Raw genomic sequence first — 15,255 nt, forward strand, 5'->3', positions numbered from 1 at the left:
GAAAAAAGGCACTGCTGAGATTTGAACTCAGGATCTCCTGTTTACTAGACAGGCGCTTTAACCACCTAAGCCACAGCGCCAAGTGAAGTCCAGCAGAAAAGCCAGAAAATGGGAATTTCTTACGCAATGATTCAAATTTCTACTAAATGTTGTGCATTGATGGAGTGGTTGCAGCTTGCATTTTTTCACCAACTTGGAGTTACGGTCCCCTCAGCTAGTGCCTGATCTGTGACCTTCAATAAAAATGCAGCAAAAAACTTTTTGACCCTGTTCTCAGAATCTATCACCTGGAGGTAGGGACTTATGTAGACGAGGTGGCCGAGTGGTTAAGGCGATGGACTGCTAATCCATTGTGCTCTGCATGCATGGGTTCAAATCCCATCCTCGTCGGTTCCTTCTACCTTTTACCACTTTGCAGCTTGCCTAGTAGATTCTTTGCAACTTGCCTTGTAGATTCTTTATTGTCAGCATATGCAGTGGATGCTCCCACCATGGCAGTTTTCTATTTTTGATTCAGAAACGTGCCTCATGTGACCTATCAACCTGGCATTAGTAATCCTGCATTGTTTTTCCATTTCTCTTGCATGGTGCTTAATACTATCCAATAAAGAAGATGAGGACATTTCCTTCTTTTGGGCATTCAGCCAGCATACATATTTTTGACTTTGCTCGGACATTCTTAGGACTGTGGGATAGACAAGTTTGAAGTCACATATGATTGAACGTCTACTTCTTGGTATGAAAAGCTCAAAATTGCAAAGAAAGAAAGGCACTGCTGAGATTCGAACTCAGGATCTCCTGTTTACAAGACAGGCGCTTTAACCAACTAAGCCACAGCGCCATGACAACCAATGCCAAAAAGCCAAAAAGCCAAAAAGCCAAAATGCCAAAAAGTCAGAAAGTCAGAAAATGGGAATTGCTATGCAATGATTAAAATGTCTACAAAATGCTGTTTATTGACGGAGCAGTTGCAGCTTGCATTTTTTGAGTTACGGTCCATTCAGCCAGTGCTTAATATGTGACCTTCAATGAAAATGCAGCCAAAGACTTGTTGATCATGTTGTCAGAATGTCTCACCTGGAGTGGTTGCCTTTTAACCCCTTAAGGACGCAGGACGTAAATGTACGTCCTGGTGAGGTGGTACTTAACGCACCAGGACGTACATTTACGTCCTAAGCATAACCGCGGGCATCGGAGCGATGCCCGTGTCATGCGCGGCTGATCCCGGCTGCTGATCGCAGCCAGGGACCCGCCAGCAATGGCCGACGCCCGCGATCTCGCGGGCGTCCGCCATTAACCCCTCAGGTGCCGGGATCAATACAGATCCCGGCATCTGCGGGAGTTCGCGATTAAAATGAACGATCGGATCGCCCGCAGCGCTGCTGCGGGGATCCGATCATTCATAACGCCGCACGGAGGTCCCCTCTCATTCCTCCGTGCGGCTCCCGGCGTCTCCTGCTCTGGTCTGTGATCGAGCAGACCAGAGCAGGAGATGACCCATAATACTGATCTGTTCTATGTCCTATACATAGAACAGATCAGTATTAGCAATCATGGTATTGCTATGAATAGTCCCCTATGGGGACTATTCAAGTGTAAAAAAAAATGTAAAAAAATGTAAAAGTAAAAGTAAAAAAAAAGTGAAAAATCCCCTCCCCCAATAAAAAAGTAAAACGTCCGTTTTTTCCTATTTTACCCCCAAAAAGCGTAAAAAACATTTTTTATAGACATATTTGGTATCGCCGCGTGCGTAAATGTCCAAACTATTAAAATAAAATGTTAATGATCCCGTACGGTGAACGGCGTGAACGAAAATTTTTTTAAAAAGTCCAAAATTCCTACTTTTTTAATACATTTTATTAAAAAAAAAATTATAAAAAATGTATTAAAAGTTTTTTATATACAAATGTGGTATCAAAAAAAAGTACAGATCATGGCGCATAAAATGAGCCCCCATACCGCCGCTTATACGGAAAAATAAAAAAGTTATAGGTCATCAAAATAAAGGGATTATAAACGTACTAATTTGGTTAAAAAGTTTGTGATTTTTTTTAAGCGCAACAATAATATAAAAGTATATAATAATGGGTATCATTTTAATCGTATTGACCCTCAGAATAAAGAACACATGTCATTTTTACCAGAAATTGTACGGCGTGAAAACAAAACCTTCCAAAATTAGCAAAATTGCGTTTTTCGTTTTAATTTCCCCACAAAAATAGTGTTTTTTGGTTGCGCCATACATTTTATGATATAATGAGTGATGTCATTACAAAGGACAACTGGTCGCGCAAAAAATAAGCCCTCATACTAGTCTGTGGATGAAAATATAAAAGAGTTATGATTTTTAGAAGGCGAGGAGGAAAAAATGAAAACGTAAAAATTAAATTGTCTGAGTCCTTAAGGCCAAAATGGGCTGAGTCCTTAAGGGGTTAAAGACGAGGTGGCCGAGGGGTTAAGTCGATGGACGGCTAATCCATTGTGCTCTGCATGCCTTTTCCAACTTGGTATCTTGCTTTGTAGATTTTTTATTGTCTTTGCAGGCATGGGAGTTTTCTATTTCCAATCCAGAAGGGTGCGTTACGTGACCTATCAACCAGGCCTTAGAAATCCTGCCTTGTTTTCCAATTCCTCTTGCATGGTGCTTAATGCTATCCTATAAAGAAGATGAGGACATTTCTTTCTTTTGGGCGTTTAGCCAGCATCCATATTTTTGACTTTGCTCGGACTGTCTTAGGGCTGTGGGATGGACAATATTGATGTCAGATAGGATTGAACATCTGCTTTTTGGTATGAAAAGCTTAAAATTTAGGGGAAAAAAGGCACTGCTGAGATTTGAACTCAGGATCTCCTGTTTACTAGACAGGCGCTTTAACCACCTAAGCCACAGCGCCAAGTAAAGTCCAGCAGAAAAGCCAGAAAATGGGAATTTCTTACGCAATGATTCAAATTTCTACTAAATGTTGTGCATTGATGGAGTGGTTGCAGCTTGCATTTTTTCACCAACTTGGAGTTACGGTCCCCTCAGCTAGTGCCTGATCTGTGACCTTCAATAAAAATGCAGCAAAAAACTTTTTGACCCTGTTCTCAGAATCTATCACCTGGAGGTAGGGACTTATGTAGACCAGGTGGCCGAGTGGTTAAGGCGATGGACTGCTAATCCATTGTGCTCTGCATGCATGGGTTCAAATCCCATCCTTGTCGGTTCCTTCTACCTTTTACCACTTTGCAGCTTGCCTAGTAGATTCTTTGCAACTTGCCTTGTAGATTCTTTATTGTCAGCATATGCAGTGGATGCTCCCACCATGGCAGTTTTCTATTTTTGATTCAGAAACGTGCCTCATGTGACCTATCAACCTGGCATTAGTAATCCTGCATTGTTTTTCCATTTCTCTTGCATGGTGCTTAATACTATCCAATAAAGAAGATGAGGACATTTCCTTCTTTTGGGCATTCAGCCAGCATACATATTTTTGACTTTACTCGGACATTCTTAGGACTGTGGGATAGACAAGTTTGAAGTCACATATGATTGAACGTCTACTTCTTGGTATGAAAAGCTCAAAATTGCAAAGAAAGAAAGGCACTGCTGAGATTCGAACTCAGGATCTCCTGTTTACAAGACAGGCGCTTTAACCAACTAAGCCACAGCGCCATGACAACCCTTTCCTTAAAGTCAGAAAATGGGAATTGCTATGCAATGATTAAAATGTCTACAAAATGCTGTATATTGACGGAGCAGTTGCAGCTTGCATTTTTTGAGTTACGGTCCATTCAGCCAGTGCTTAATATGTGACCTTCAATGAAAATGCAGCCAAAGACTTGTTGATCATGTTGTCAGAATGTCTCACCTGGAGTGGTTGCCTTTTAAAGACGAGGTGGCCGAGGGGTTAAGTCGATGGACGGCTAATCCATTGTGCTCTGCATGCCTTTTCCAACTTGGTATCTTGCTTTGAAGATTTTTTATTGTCTTTGCAGGCATGGGAGTTTTCTATTTCCAATCAAGAAGGGTGCGTTACGTGACCTATCAACCAGGCCTTAGAAATCCTGCCTTGTTTTCCAATTCCTCTTGCATGGTGCTTAATGCTATCCTATAAAGAAGATGAGGACATTTCTTTCTTTTGGACGTTTAGCCAGCATCCATATTTTTGACTTTGCTCGGACTGTCTTAGGGCTGCGGGATGGTCAATATTGATGTCAGATAGGATTGAACATCTGCTTTTTGGTATGAAAAGCTTAAAATTTCGGGGGAAAAAAGGCACTGCTGAGATTTGAACTCAGGATCTCCTGTTTACTAGACAGACGCTTTAACCAACTAAGCCACAGCACCACATGAAGTCCAGCAGAAAAGCCAGAAAATGGGAATTTCTTACTCAATGATTCAAATTTCTACTAAATGTTGTGCATTGATGGAGTGGTTGCAGCTTGCATTTTTTCACCAACTTTGAGTTACGGTCCCCTCAGCCAGTGCCTGATCTGTGACCTTCAATAAAAATGCAGCAAAAAACTTTTTGACCCTGTTCTCAGAATCTATCACCTGGAGGTAAGGCCTTATGTAGACGAGGTGGCCGAGTGGTTAAGGCAATGGACTGCTAATCCATTGTGCTCTGCATGCATGGGTTCAAATCCCATCCTCGTCGGTTTCTTCTACTTTTTACCACTTTGCAGCTTGCCTAGTAGATTCTTTGCAACTTGCCTTGTAGATTCTTTATTGTCAGCATATGCAGTGGATGCTCCCACCATGGCAGTTTTCTATTTTTGGTTCAGAAACGTGCCTCATGTGACCTATCAACCTGGCATTAGTAATCCTGCATTGTTTTTCCATTTCTCTTGCATGGTGCTTAATACTATCCAATAAAGAAGATGAGGACATTTCCTTCTTTTGGGCATTCAGCCAGCATACATATTTTTGACTTTGCTCGGACATTCTTAGGACTGTGGGATAGACAAGTTTGAAGTCACATATGATTGAACGTCTACTTCTTGGTATGAAAAGCTCAAAATTGCAAAGAAAGAAAGGCACTGCTGAGATTCGAACTCAGGATCTCCTGTTTACAAGACAGGCGGTTTAACCAACTAAGCCACAGCGCCATTTCAACCCTTGCCTTAAAGTCAGAAAATGGGAATTGCTATGCAATGATTAAAATGTATACAAAATGCTGTATATTGACGGAGCAGTTGCAGCTTGCATTTTTTGAGTTACGGTCCATTCAGCCAGTGCTTAATATGTGACCTTCAATGAAAATGCAGCCAATTGTGCTCTGCATGCCTTTTCCAACTTGGTATCTTGCTTTGTAGATTTTTTATTGTCTTTGCAGGCATGGGAGTTTTCTATTTCCAATCCAGAAGGGTGCGTTACGTGACCTATCAACCAGGCCTTAGAAATCCTGCCTTGTTTTCCAATTCCTCTTGCATGGTGCTTAATGCTATCCTATAAAGAAGATGAGGACATTTCTTTCTTTTGGGCGTTTAGCCAGCATCCATATTTTTGACTTTGCTCGGACTGTCTTAGGGCTGTGGGATGGACAATATTGATGTCAGATAGGATTGAACATCTGCTTTTTGGTATGAAAAGCTTAAAATTTAGGGGAAAAAAGGCACTGCTGAGATTTGAACTCAGGATCTCCTGTTTACTAGACAGGCGCTTTAACCACCTAAGCCACAGCGCCAAGTGAAGTCCAGCAGAAAAGCCAGAAAATGGGAATTTCTTACGCAATGATTCAAATTTCTACTAAATGTTGTGCATTGATGGAGTGGTTGCAGCTTGCATTTTTTCACCAACTTGGAGTTACGGTCCCCTCAGCTAGTGCCTGATCTGTGACCTTCAATAAAAATGCAGCAAAAAACTTTTTGACCCTGTTCTCAGAATCTATCACCTGGAGGTAGGGACTTATGTAGACGAGGTGGCCGAGTGGTTAAGGCGATGGACTGCTAATCCATTGTGCTCTGCATGCATGGGTTCAAATCCCATCCTCGTCGGTTCCTTCTACCTTTTACCACTTTGCAGCTTGCCTAGTAGATTCTTTGCAACTTTCCTTGTAGATTCTTTATTGTCAGCATATGCAGTGGATGCTCCCACCATGGCAGTTTTCTATTTTTGATTCAGAAACGTGCCTCATGTGACCTATCAACCTGGCATTAGTAATCCTGCATTGTTTTTCCATTTCTCTTGCATGGTGCTTAATACTATCCAATAAAGAAGATGAGGACATTTCCTTCTTTTGGGCATTCAGCCAGCATACATATTTTTGACTTTGCTCGGACATTCTTAGGACTGTGGGATAGACAAGTTTGAAGTCACATATGATTGAACGTCTACTTCTTGGTATGAAAAGCTCAAAATTGCAAAGAAAGAAAGGCACTGCTGAGATTCGAACTCAGGATCTCCTGTTTACAAGACAGGCGCTTTAACCAACTAAGCCACAGCGCCATGACAACCCTTTCCTTAAAGTCAGAAAATGGGAATTGCTATGCAATGATTAAAATGTATACAAAATGCTGTATATTGACGGAGCAGTTGCAGCTTGCATTTTTTGAGTTACGGTCCATTCAGCCAGTGCTTAATATGTTACCTTCAATGAAAATGCAGCCAAAGACTTGTTGATCATGTTGTCAGAATGTCTCACCTGGAGTGGTTGCCTTTTAAAGACGAGGTGGCCGAGGGGTTAAGTCGATGGACGGCTAATCCATTGTGCTCTGCATGCCTTTTCCAACTTGGTATCTTGCTTTGAAGATTTTTTATTGTCTTTGCAGGCATGGGAGTTTTCTATTTCCAATCAAGAAGGGTGCGTTACGTGACCTATCAACCAGGCCTTAGAAATCCTGCCTTGTTTTCCAATTCCTCTTGCATGGTGCTTAATGCTATCCTATAAAGAAGATGAGGACATTTCTTTCTTTTGGACGTTTAGCCAGCATCCATATTTTTGACTTTGCTCGGACTGTCTTAGGGCTGTGGGATGGTCAATATTGATGTCAGATAGGATTGAACATCTGCTTTTTGGTATGAAAAGCTTAAAATTTAGGGGAAAAAAAGCACTGCTGAGATTTGAACTCAGGATCTCCTGTTTACTAGACAGACGCTTTAACCAACTAAGCCACAGCACCACATGAAGTCCAGCATAAAAGCCAGAAAATGGGAATTTCTTACTCAATGATTCAAATTTCTACTAAATGTTGTGCATTGATGGAGTGGTTGCAGCTTGCATTTTTTCACCAACTTGGAGTTACGGTCCCCTCAGCCAGTGCCTGATCTGTGACCTTCAATAAAAATGCAGCAAAAAACTTTTTGACCCTGTTCTCAGAATCTATCACCTGGAGTTAGGGCCTTATGTAGACGAGGTGGCCGAGTGGTTAAGGCGATGGACTGCTAATCCATTGTGCTCTGCATGCATGGGTTCAAATCCCATCCTTGTCGGTTTCTTCTACTTTTTACCACTTTGCAGCTTGCCTAGTAGATTCTTTGCAACTTGCCTTGTAGATTCTTTATTGTCAGCATATGCAGTGGATGCTCCCACCATGGCAGTTTTCTATTTTTGGTTCAGAAACGTGCCTCATGTGACCTATCAACCTGGCATTAGTAATCCTGCATTGTTTTTCCATTTCTCTTGCATGGTGCTTAATACTATCCAATAAAGAAGATGAGGACATTTCCTTCTTTTGGGCATTCAGCCAGCATACATATTTTTGACTTTGCTCGGACATTCTTAGGACTGTGGGATAGACAAGTTTGAAGTCACATATGATTGAACGTCTACTTCTTGGTATGAAAAGCTCAAAATTGCAAAGAAAGAAAGGCACTGCTGAGATTCGAACTCAGGATCTCCTGTTTACAAGACAAGCGGTTTAACCAACTAAGCCACAGCGCCATGACAACCTTTGCCTTAAAGTCAGAAAATGGGAATTGCTATGCAATGATTAAAATGTATACAAAATGCTGTATATTGACGGAGCAGTTGCAGCTTGCATTTTTTGAGTTACGGTCCATTCAGCCAGTGCTTAATATGTGACCTTCAATGAAAATGCAGCCAATTGTGCTCTGCATGCCTTTTCCAACTTGGTATCTTGCTTTGTAGATTTTTTATTGTCTTTGCAGGCATGGGAGTTTTCTATTTCCAATCCAGAAGGGTGCGTTACGTGACCTATCAACCAGGCCTTAGAAATCCTGCCTTGTTTTCCAATTCCTCTTGCATGGTGCTTAATGCTATCCTATAAAGAAGATGAGGACATTTCTTTCTTTTGGGCGTTTAGCCAGCATCCATATTTTTGACTTTGCTCGGACTGTCTTAGGGCTGTGGGATGGACAATATTGATGTCAGATAGGATTGAACATCTGCTTTTTGGTATGAAAAGCTTAAAATTTAGGGGAAAAAAAGGCATTGCTGAGATTTGAACTCAGGATCTCCTGTTTACTAGACAGGCGCTTTAACCACCTAAGCCACAGAGCCAAGTGAAGTCCAGCAGAAAAGCCAGAAAATGGGAATTTCTTACGCAATGATTCAAATTTCTACTAAATGTTGTGCATTGATGGAGTGGTTGCAGCTTGCATTTTTTCACCAACTTGGAGTTACGGTCCCCTCAGCTAGTGCCTGATCTGTGACCTTCAATAAAAATGCAGCAAAAAACTTTTTGACCCTGTTCTCAGAATCTATCACCTGGAGGTAGGGACTTATGTAGACGAGGTGGCCGAGTGGTTAAGGCGATGGACTGCTAATCCATTGTGCTCTGCAAGCATGGGTTCAAATCCCATCCTCGTCAGTTCCTTCTACCTTTTACCACTTTGCAGCTTGCCTAGTAGATTCTTTGCAACTTGCCTTGTAGATTCTTTATTGTCAGCATATGCAGTGGATGCTCCCACCATGGCAGTTTTCTATTTTTGATTCAGAAACGTGCCTCATGTGACCTATCAACCTGGCATTAGTAATCCTGCATTGTTTTTCCATTTCTCTTGCATGGTGCTTAATACTATCCAATAAAGAAGATGAGGACATTTCCTTCTTTTGGGCATTCAGCCAGCATACATATTTTTGACTTTGCTCGGACATTCTTAGGACTGTGGGATAGACAAGTTTGAAGTCACATATGATTGAACGTCTACTTCTTGGTATGAAAAGCTCAAAATTGCAAAGAAAGAAAGGCACTGCTGAGATTCGAACTCAGGATCTCCTGTTTACAAGACAGGCGCTTTAACCAACTAAGCCACAGCGCCATGACAACCCTTTCCTTAAAGTCAGAAAATGGGAATTGCTATGCAATGATTAAAATGTATACAAAATGCTGTATATTGACGGAGCAGTTGCAGCTTGCATTTTTTGAGTTACGGTCCATTCAGCCAGTGCTTAATATGTTACCTTCAATGAAAATGCAGCCAAAGACTTGTTGATCATGTTGTCAGAATGTCTCACCTGGAGTGGTTGCCTTTTAAAGACGAGGTGGCCGAGGGGTTAAGTCGATGGACGGCTAATCCATTGTGCTCTGCATGCCTTTTCCAACTTGGTATCTTGCTTTGTAGATTTTTTATTGTCTTTGCAGGCATGGGAGTTTTCTATTTCCAATCCAGAAGGGTGCGTTACGTGACCTATCAACCAGGCCTTAGAAATCCTGCCTTGTTTTCCAATTCCTCTTGCATGGTGCTTAATGCTATCCTATAAAGAAGATGAGGACATTTCTTTCTTTTGGACGTTTAGCCAGCATCCATATTTTTGACTTTGCTCGGACTGTCTTAGGGCTGTGGGATGGACAATATTGATGTCAGATAGGATTGAACATCTGCTTTTTGGTATGAAAAGCTTAAAATTTAGGGGAAAAAAGGCACTGCTGAGATTTGAACTCAGGATCTCCTGTTTACTAGACAGGCGCTTTAACCACCTAAGCCACAGCGCCAAGTGAAGTCCAGCAGAAAAGCCAGAAAATGGGAATTTCTTACGCAATGATTCAAATTTCTACTAAATGTTGTGCATTGATGGAGTGGTTGCAGCTTGCATTTTTTCACCAACTTGGAGTTACGGTCCCCTCAGCTAGTGCCTGATCTGTGACCTTCAATAAAAATGCAGCAAAAAACTTTTTGACCCTGTTCTCAGAATCTATCACCTGGAGGTAGGGACTTATGTAGACGAGGTGGCCGAGTGGTTAAGGCGATGGACTGCTAATCCATTGTGCTCTGCATGCATGGGTTCAAATCCCATCCTCGTCGGTTCCTTCTACCTTTTACCACTTTGCAGCTTGCCTAGTAGATTCTTTGCAACTTTCCTTGTAGATTCTTTATTGTCAGCATATGCAGTGGATGCTCCCACCATGGCAGTTTTCTATTTTTGATTCAGAAACGTGCCTCATGTGACCTATCAACCTGGCATTAGTAATCCTGCATTGTTTTTCCATTTCTCTTGCATGGTGCTTAATACTATCCAATAAAGAAGATGAGGACATTTCCTTCTTTTGGGCATTCAGCCAGCATACATATTTTTGACTTTGCTCGGACATTCTTAGGACTGTGGGATAGACAAGTTTGAAGTCACATATGATTGAACGTCTACTTCTTGGTATGAAAAGCTCAAAATTGCAAAGAAAGAAAGGCACTGCTGAGATTCGAACTCAGGATCTCCTGTTTACAAGACAGGCGCTTTAACCAACTAAGCCACAGCGCCATGACAACCCTTTCCTTAAAGTCAGAAAATGGGAATTGCTATGCAATGATTAAAATGTATACAAAATGCTGTATATTGACGGAGCAGTTGCAGCTTGCATTTTTTGAGTTACGGTCCATTCAGCCAGTGCTTAATATGTTACCTTCAATGAAAATGCAGCCAAAGACTTGTTGATCATGTTGTCAGAATGTCTCACCTGGAGTGGTTGCCTTTTAAAGACGAGGTGGCCGAGGGGTTAAGTCGATGGACGGCTAATCCATTGTGCTCTGCATGCCTTTTCCAACTTGGTATCTTGCTTTGAAGATTTTTTATTGTCTTTGCAGGCATGGGAGTTTTCTATTTCCAATCAAGAAGGGTGCGTTACGTGACCTATCAACCAGGCCTTAGAAATCCTGCCTTGTTTTCCAATTCCTCTTGCATGGTGCTTAATGCTATCCTATAAAGAAGATGAGGACATTTCTTTCTTTTGGACGTTTAGCCAGCATCCATATTTTTGACTTTGCTCGGACTGTCTTAGGGCTGTGGGATGGTCAATATTGATGTCAGATAGGATTGAACATCTGCTTTTTGGTATGAAAAGCTTAAAATTTAGGGGAAAAAAAGCACTGCTGAGATTTGAACTCAGGATCTCCTGTTTACTAGACAGACGCTTTAACCAACTAAGCCACAGCACCACATGAAGTCCAGCATAAAAGCCAGAAAATGGGAATTTCTTACTCAATGATTCAAATTTCTACTAAATGTTGTGCATTGATGGAGTGGTTGCAGCTTGCATTTTTTCACCAACTTGGAGTTACGGTCCCCTCAGCCAGTGCCTGATCTGTGACCTTCAATAAAAATGCAGCAAAAAACTTTTTGACCCTGTTCTCAGAATCTATCACCTGGAGTTAGGGCCTTATGTAGACGAGGTGGCCGAGTGGTTAAGGCGATGGACTGCTAATCCATTGTGCTCTGCATGCATGGGTTCAAATCCCATCCTTGTCGGTTTCTTCTACTTTTTACCACTTTGCAGCTTGCCTAGTAGATTCTTTGCAACTTGCCTTGTAGATTCTTTATTGTCAGCATATGCAGTGGATGCTCCCACCATGGCAGTTTTCTATTTTTGGTTCAGAAACGTGCCTCATGTGACCTATCAACCTGGCATTAGTAATCCTGCATTGTTTTTCCATTTCTCTTGCATGGTGCTTAATACTATCCAATAAAGAAGATGAGGACATTTCCTTCTTTTGGGCATTCAGCCAGCATACATATTTTTGACTTTGCTCGGACATTCTTAGGACTGTGGGATAGACAAGTTTGAAGTCACATATGATTGAACGTCTACTTCTTGGTATGAAAAGCTCAAAATTGCAAAGAAAGAAAGGCACTGCTGAGATTCGAACTCAGGATCTCCTGTTTACAAGACAAGCGGTTTAACCAACTAAGCCACAGCGCCATGACAACCTTTGCCTTAAAGTCAGAAAATGGGAATTGCTATGCAATGATTAAAATGTATACAAAATGCTGTATATTGACGGAGCAGTTGCAGCTTGCATTTTTTGAGTTACGGTCCATTCAGCCAGTGCTTAATATGTGACCTTCAATGAAAATGCAGCCAATTGTGCTCTGCATGCCTTTTCCAACTTGGTATCTTGCTTTGTAGATTTTTTATTGTCTTTGCAGGCATGGGAGTTTTCTATTTCCAATCCAGAAGGGTGCGTTACGTGACCTATCAACCAGGCCTTAGAAATCCTGCCTTGTTTTCCAATTCCTCTTGCATGGTGCTTAATGCTATCCTATAAAGAAGATGAGGACATTTCTTTCTTTTGGGCGTTTAGCCAGCATCCATATTTTTGACTTTGCTCGGACTGTCTTAGGGCTGTGGGATGGACAATATTGATGTCAGATAGGATTGAACATCTGCTTTTTGGTATGAAAAGCTTAAAATTTAGGGGAAAAAAAGGCATTGCTGAGATTTGAACTCAGGATCTCCTGTTTACTAGACAGGCGCTTTAACCACCTAAGCCACAGAGCCAAGTGAAGTCCAGCAGAAAAGCCAGAAAATGGGAATTTCTTACGCAATGATTCAAATTTCTACTAAATGTTGTGCATTGATGGAGTGGTTGCAGCTTGCATTTTTTCACCAACTTGGAGTTACGGTCCCCTCAGCTAGTGCCTGATCTGTGACCTTCAATAAAAATGCAGCAAAAAACTTTTTGACCCTGTTCTCAGAATCTATCACCTGGAGGTAGGGACTTATGTAGACGAGGTGGCCGAGTGGTTAAGGCGATGGACTGCTAATCCATTGTGCTCTGCAAGCATGGGTTCAAATCCCATCCTCGTCAGTTCCTTCTACCTTTTACCACTTTGCAGCTTGCCTAGTAGATTCTTTGCAACTTGCCTTGTAGATTCTTTATTGTCAGCATATGCAGTGGATGCTCCCACCATGGCAGTTTTCTATTTTTGATTCAGAAACGTGCCTCATGTGACCTATCAACCTGGCATTAGTAATCCTGCATTGTTTTTCCATTTCTCTTGCATGGTGCTTAATACTATCCAATAAAGAAGATGAGGACATTTCCTTCTTTTGGGCATTCAGCCAGCATACATATTTTTGACTTTGCTCGGACATTCTTAGGACTGTGGGATAGACAAGTTTGAAGTCACATATGATTGAACGTCTACTTCTTGGTATGAAAAGCTCAAAATTGCAAAGAAAGAAAGGCACTGCTGAGATTCGAACTCAGGATCTCCTGTTTACAAGACAGGCGCTTTAACCAACTAAGCCACAGCGCCATGACAACCCTTTCCTTAAAGTCAGAAAATGGGAATTGCTATGCAATGATTAAAATGTATACAAAATGCTGTATATTGACGGAGCAGTTGCAGCTTGCATTTTTTGAGTTACGGTCCATTCAGCCAGTGCTTAATATGTTACCTTCAATGAAAATGCAGCCAAAGACTTGTTGATCATGTTGTCAGAATGTCTCACCTGGAGTGGTTGCCTTTTAAAGACGAGGTGGCCGAGGGGTTAAGTCGATGGACGGCTAATCCATTGTGCTCTGCATGCCTTTTCCAACTTGGTATCTTGCTTTGAAGATTTTTTATTGTCTTTGCAGGCATGGGAGTTTTCTATTTCCAATCCAGAAGGGTGCGTTACGTGACCTATCAACCAGGCCTTAGAAATCCTGCCTTGTTTTCCAATTCCTCTTGCATGGTGCTTAATGCTATCCTATAAAGAAGATGAGGACATTTCTTTCTTTTGGACGTTTAGCCAGCATCCATATTTTTGACTTTGCTCGGACTGTCTTAGGGCTGTGGGATGGTCAATATTGATGTCAGATAGGATTGAACATCTGCTTTTTGGTATGAAAAGCTTAAAATTTCGGGGGAAAAAAGGCACTGCTGAGATTTGAACTCAGGATCTCCTGTTTACTAGACAGGCGCTTTAACCAACTAAGCCACAGCACCACATGAAGTCCAGCAGAAAAGCCAGAAAATGGGAATTTCTTACGCAATGATTCAAATTTCTACTAAATGTTGTGCATTGATGGAGTGGTTGCAGCTTGCATTTTTTCACCAACTTGGAGTTACGGTCCCCTCAGCTAGTGCCTGATCTGTGACCTTCAATAAAAATGCAGCAAAAAACTTTTTGACCCTGTTCTCAGAATCTATCACCTGGAGGTAGGGACTTATGTAGACGAGGTGGCCGAGTGGTTAAGGCGATGGACTGCTAATCCATTGTGCTCTGCATGCATGGGTTCAAATCCCATCCTCGTCGGTTTCTTCTACTTTTTACCACTTTGCAGCTTTTCTAGTAGATTCTTTGCAACTTGCCTTGTAGATTCTTTATTGTCAGCATATGCAGTGGATGCTCCCACCATGGCAGTTTTCTATTTTTGGTTCAGAAACGTGCCTCATGTGACCTATCAACCTGGCATTAGTAATCCTGCATTGTTTTTCCATTTCTCTTGCATGGTGCTTAATACTATCCAATAAAGAAGATGAGGACATTTCCTTCTTTTGGGCATTCAGCCAGCATACATATTTTTGACTTTGCTCGGACATTCTTAGGACTGTGGGATAGACAAGTTTGAAGTCACATATGATTGAACGTCTACTTCTTGGTATGAAAAGCTCAAAATTGCAAAGAAAGAAAGGCACTGCTGAGATTCGAACTCAGGATCTCCTGTTTACAAGACAAGCGGTTTAACCAACTAAGCCACAGCGCCATGACAACCCTTGCCTTAAAGTCAGAAAATGGGAATTGCTATGCAATGATTAAAATGTATACAAAATGCTGTATATTGACGGAGCAGTTGCAGCTTGCATTTTTTGAGTTACGGTCCATTCAGCCAGTGCTTAATATGTGACCTTCAATGAAAATGCAGCCAATTGTGCTCTGCATGCCTTTTCCAACTTGGTATCTTGCTTTGTAGATTTTTTATTGTCTTTGCAGGCATGGGAGTTTTCTATTTCCAATCCAGAAGGGTGCGTTACGTTACCTATCAACCAGGCCTTAGAAATCCTGCCTTGTTTTCCAATTCCTCTTGCATGGTGCTTAATGCTATCCTATAAAGAAGATGAGGACATTTCTTTCTTTTGGGCGTTTAGCCAGCATCCATATTTTTGACTT

General features: G+C 41.6%; 29 non-coding genes across 29 annotated transcripts; 10 read left to right on the top strand and 19 right to left on the bottom strand.

The window, feature by feature from the left end:
- Positions 1–6: 6 nt before the first annotated feature.
- TRNAT-AGU (transfer RNA threonine (anticodon AGU)) lies at positions 7–80 on the bottom strand. The gene has a single exon. It is a non-coding gene; the product is annotated as a tRNA-Thr (tRNA).
- A 228-nt stretch (positions 81–308) lies between these two features.
- On the top strand, positions 309–390 carry TRNAS-GCU (transfer RNA serine (anticodon GCU)). The gene has a single exon. It is a non-coding gene; the product is annotated as a tRNA-Ser (tRNA).
- Positions 391–767: 377 nt separating this feature from the next.
- Positions 768–841, bottom strand: TRNAT-UGU (transfer RNA threonine (anticodon UGU)). The gene has a single exon. It is a non-coding gene; the product is annotated as a tRNA-Thr (tRNA).
- Positions 842–2,820: 1,979 nt separating this feature from the next.
- TRNAT-AGU (transfer RNA threonine (anticodon AGU)) lies at positions 2,821–2,894 on the bottom strand. Its single transcript has one exon. It is a non-coding gene; the product is annotated as a tRNA-Thr (tRNA).
- A 228-nt stretch (positions 2,895–3,122) lies between these two features.
- Positions 3,123–3,204, top strand: TRNAS-GCU (transfer RNA serine (anticodon GCU)). The gene has a single exon. It is a non-coding gene; the product is annotated as a tRNA-Ser (tRNA).
- A 377-nt stretch (positions 3,205–3,581) lies between these two features.
- On the bottom strand, positions 3,582–3,655 carry TRNAT-UGU (transfer RNA threonine (anticodon UGU)). The gene has a single exon. It is a non-coding gene; the product is annotated as a tRNA-Thr (tRNA).
- A 601-nt stretch (positions 3,656–4,256) lies between these two features.
- Positions 4,257–4,330, bottom strand: TRNAT-AGU (transfer RNA threonine (anticodon AGU)). The gene has a single exon. It is a non-coding gene; the product is annotated as a tRNA-Thr (tRNA).
- A 228-nt stretch (positions 4,331–4,558) lies between these two features.
- Positions 4,559–4,640, top strand: TRNAS-GCU (transfer RNA serine (anticodon GCU)). The gene has a single exon. It is a non-coding gene; the product is annotated as a tRNA-Ser (tRNA).
- A 377-nt stretch (positions 4,641–5,017) lies between these two features.
- On the bottom strand, positions 5,018–5,091 carry TRNAT-UGU (transfer RNA threonine (anticodon UGU)). The gene has a single exon. It is a non-coding gene; the product is annotated as a tRNA-Thr (tRNA).
- A 504-nt stretch (positions 5,092–5,595) lies between these two features.
- Positions 5,596–5,669, bottom strand: TRNAT-AGU (transfer RNA threonine (anticodon AGU)). The gene has a single exon. It is a non-coding gene; the product is annotated as a tRNA-Thr (tRNA).
- A 228-nt stretch (positions 5,670–5,897) lies between these two features.
- Positions 5,898–5,979, top strand: TRNAS-GCU (transfer RNA serine (anticodon GCU)). Its single transcript has one exon. It is a non-coding gene; the product is annotated as a tRNA-Ser (tRNA).
- Positions 5,980–6,356: 377 nt separating this feature from the next.
- Positions 6,357–6,430, bottom strand: TRNAT-UGU (transfer RNA threonine (anticodon UGU)). The gene has a single exon. It is a non-coding gene; the product is annotated as a tRNA-Thr (tRNA).
- Positions 6,431–7,030: 600 nt separating this feature from the next.
- Positions 7,031–7,104, bottom strand: TRNAT-AGU (transfer RNA threonine (anticodon AGU)). Its single transcript has one exon. It is a non-coding gene; the product is annotated as a tRNA-Thr (tRNA).
- A 228-nt stretch (positions 7,105–7,332) lies between these two features.
- TRNAS-GCU (transfer RNA serine (anticodon GCU)) lies at positions 7,333–7,414 on the top strand. The gene has a single exon. It is a non-coding gene; the product is annotated as a tRNA-Ser (tRNA).
- A 377-nt stretch (positions 7,415–7,791) lies between these two features.
- Positions 7,792–7,865, bottom strand: TRNAT-UGU (transfer RNA threonine (anticodon UGU)). The gene has a single exon. It is a non-coding gene; the product is annotated as a tRNA-Thr (tRNA).
- A 505-nt stretch (positions 7,866–8,370) lies between these two features.
- Positions 8,371–8,444, bottom strand: TRNAT-AGU (transfer RNA threonine (anticodon AGU)). The gene has a single exon. It is a non-coding gene; the product is annotated as a tRNA-Thr (tRNA).
- A 228-nt stretch (positions 8,445–8,672) lies between these two features.
- TRNAS-GCU (transfer RNA serine (anticodon GCU)) lies at positions 8,673–8,754 on the top strand. The gene has a single exon. It is a non-coding gene; the product is annotated as a tRNA-Ser (tRNA).
- Positions 8,755–9,131: 377 nt separating this feature from the next.
- Positions 9,132–9,205, bottom strand: TRNAT-UGU (transfer RNA threonine (anticodon UGU)). Its single transcript has one exon. It is a non-coding gene; the product is annotated as a tRNA-Thr (tRNA).
- A 600-nt stretch (positions 9,206–9,805) lies between these two features.
- TRNAT-AGU (transfer RNA threonine (anticodon AGU)) lies at positions 9,806–9,879 on the bottom strand. The gene has a single exon. It is a non-coding gene; the product is annotated as a tRNA-Thr (tRNA).
- Positions 9,880–10,107: 228 nt separating this feature from the next.
- TRNAS-GCU (transfer RNA serine (anticodon GCU)) lies at positions 10,108–10,189 on the top strand. The gene has a single exon. It is a non-coding gene; the product is annotated as a tRNA-Ser (tRNA).
- Positions 10,190–10,566: 377 nt separating this feature from the next.
- Positions 10,567–10,640, bottom strand: TRNAT-UGU (transfer RNA threonine (anticodon UGU)). The gene has a single exon. It is a non-coding gene; the product is annotated as a tRNA-Thr (tRNA).
- Positions 10,641–11,240: 600 nt separating this feature from the next.
- Positions 11,241–11,314, bottom strand: TRNAT-AGU (transfer RNA threonine (anticodon AGU)). The gene has a single exon. It is a non-coding gene; the product is annotated as a tRNA-Thr (tRNA).
- Positions 11,315–11,542: 228 nt separating this feature from the next.
- On the top strand, positions 11,543–11,624 carry TRNAS-GCU (transfer RNA serine (anticodon GCU)). Its single transcript has one exon. It is a non-coding gene; the product is annotated as a tRNA-Ser (tRNA).
- Positions 11,625–12,001: 377 nt separating this feature from the next.
- On the bottom strand, positions 12,002–12,075 carry TRNAT-UGU (transfer RNA threonine (anticodon UGU)). The gene has a single exon. It is a non-coding gene; the product is annotated as a tRNA-Thr (tRNA).
- An 807-nt stretch (positions 12,076–12,882) lies between these two features.
- Positions 12,883–12,964, top strand: TRNAS-GCU (transfer RNA serine (anticodon GCU)). The gene has a single exon. It is a non-coding gene; the product is annotated as a tRNA-Ser (tRNA).
- Positions 12,965–13,341: 377 nt separating this feature from the next.
- On the bottom strand, positions 13,342–13,415 carry TRNAT-UGU (transfer RNA threonine (anticodon UGU)). The gene has a single exon. It is a non-coding gene; the product is annotated as a tRNA-Thr (tRNA).
- A 601-nt stretch (positions 13,416–14,016) lies between these two features.
- On the bottom strand, positions 14,017–14,090 carry TRNAT-AGU (transfer RNA threonine (anticodon AGU)). The gene has a single exon. It is a non-coding gene; the product is annotated as a tRNA-Thr (tRNA).
- Positions 14,091–14,318: 228 nt separating this feature from the next.
- On the top strand, positions 14,319–14,400 carry TRNAS-GCU (transfer RNA serine (anticodon GCU)). Its single transcript has one exon. It is a non-coding gene; the product is annotated as a tRNA-Ser (tRNA).
- Positions 14,401–14,777: 377 nt separating this feature from the next.
- TRNAT-UGU (transfer RNA threonine (anticodon UGU)) lies at positions 14,778–14,851 on the bottom strand. The gene has a single exon. It is a non-coding gene; the product is annotated as a tRNA-Thr (tRNA).
- Between the last annotated feature and the right edge of the window lie 404 nt (positions 14,852–15,255).

The sequence above is a fragment of the Hyla sarda genome, unplaced genomic scaffold (genome assembly GCF_029499605.1).
Source record: "Hyla sarda isolate aHylSar1 unplaced genomic scaffold, aHylSar1.hap1 scaffold_1129, whole genome shotgun sequence".
Lineage (NCBI taxonomy): Eukaryota > Metazoa > Chordata > Amphibia > Anura > Hylidae > Hyla > Hyla sarda.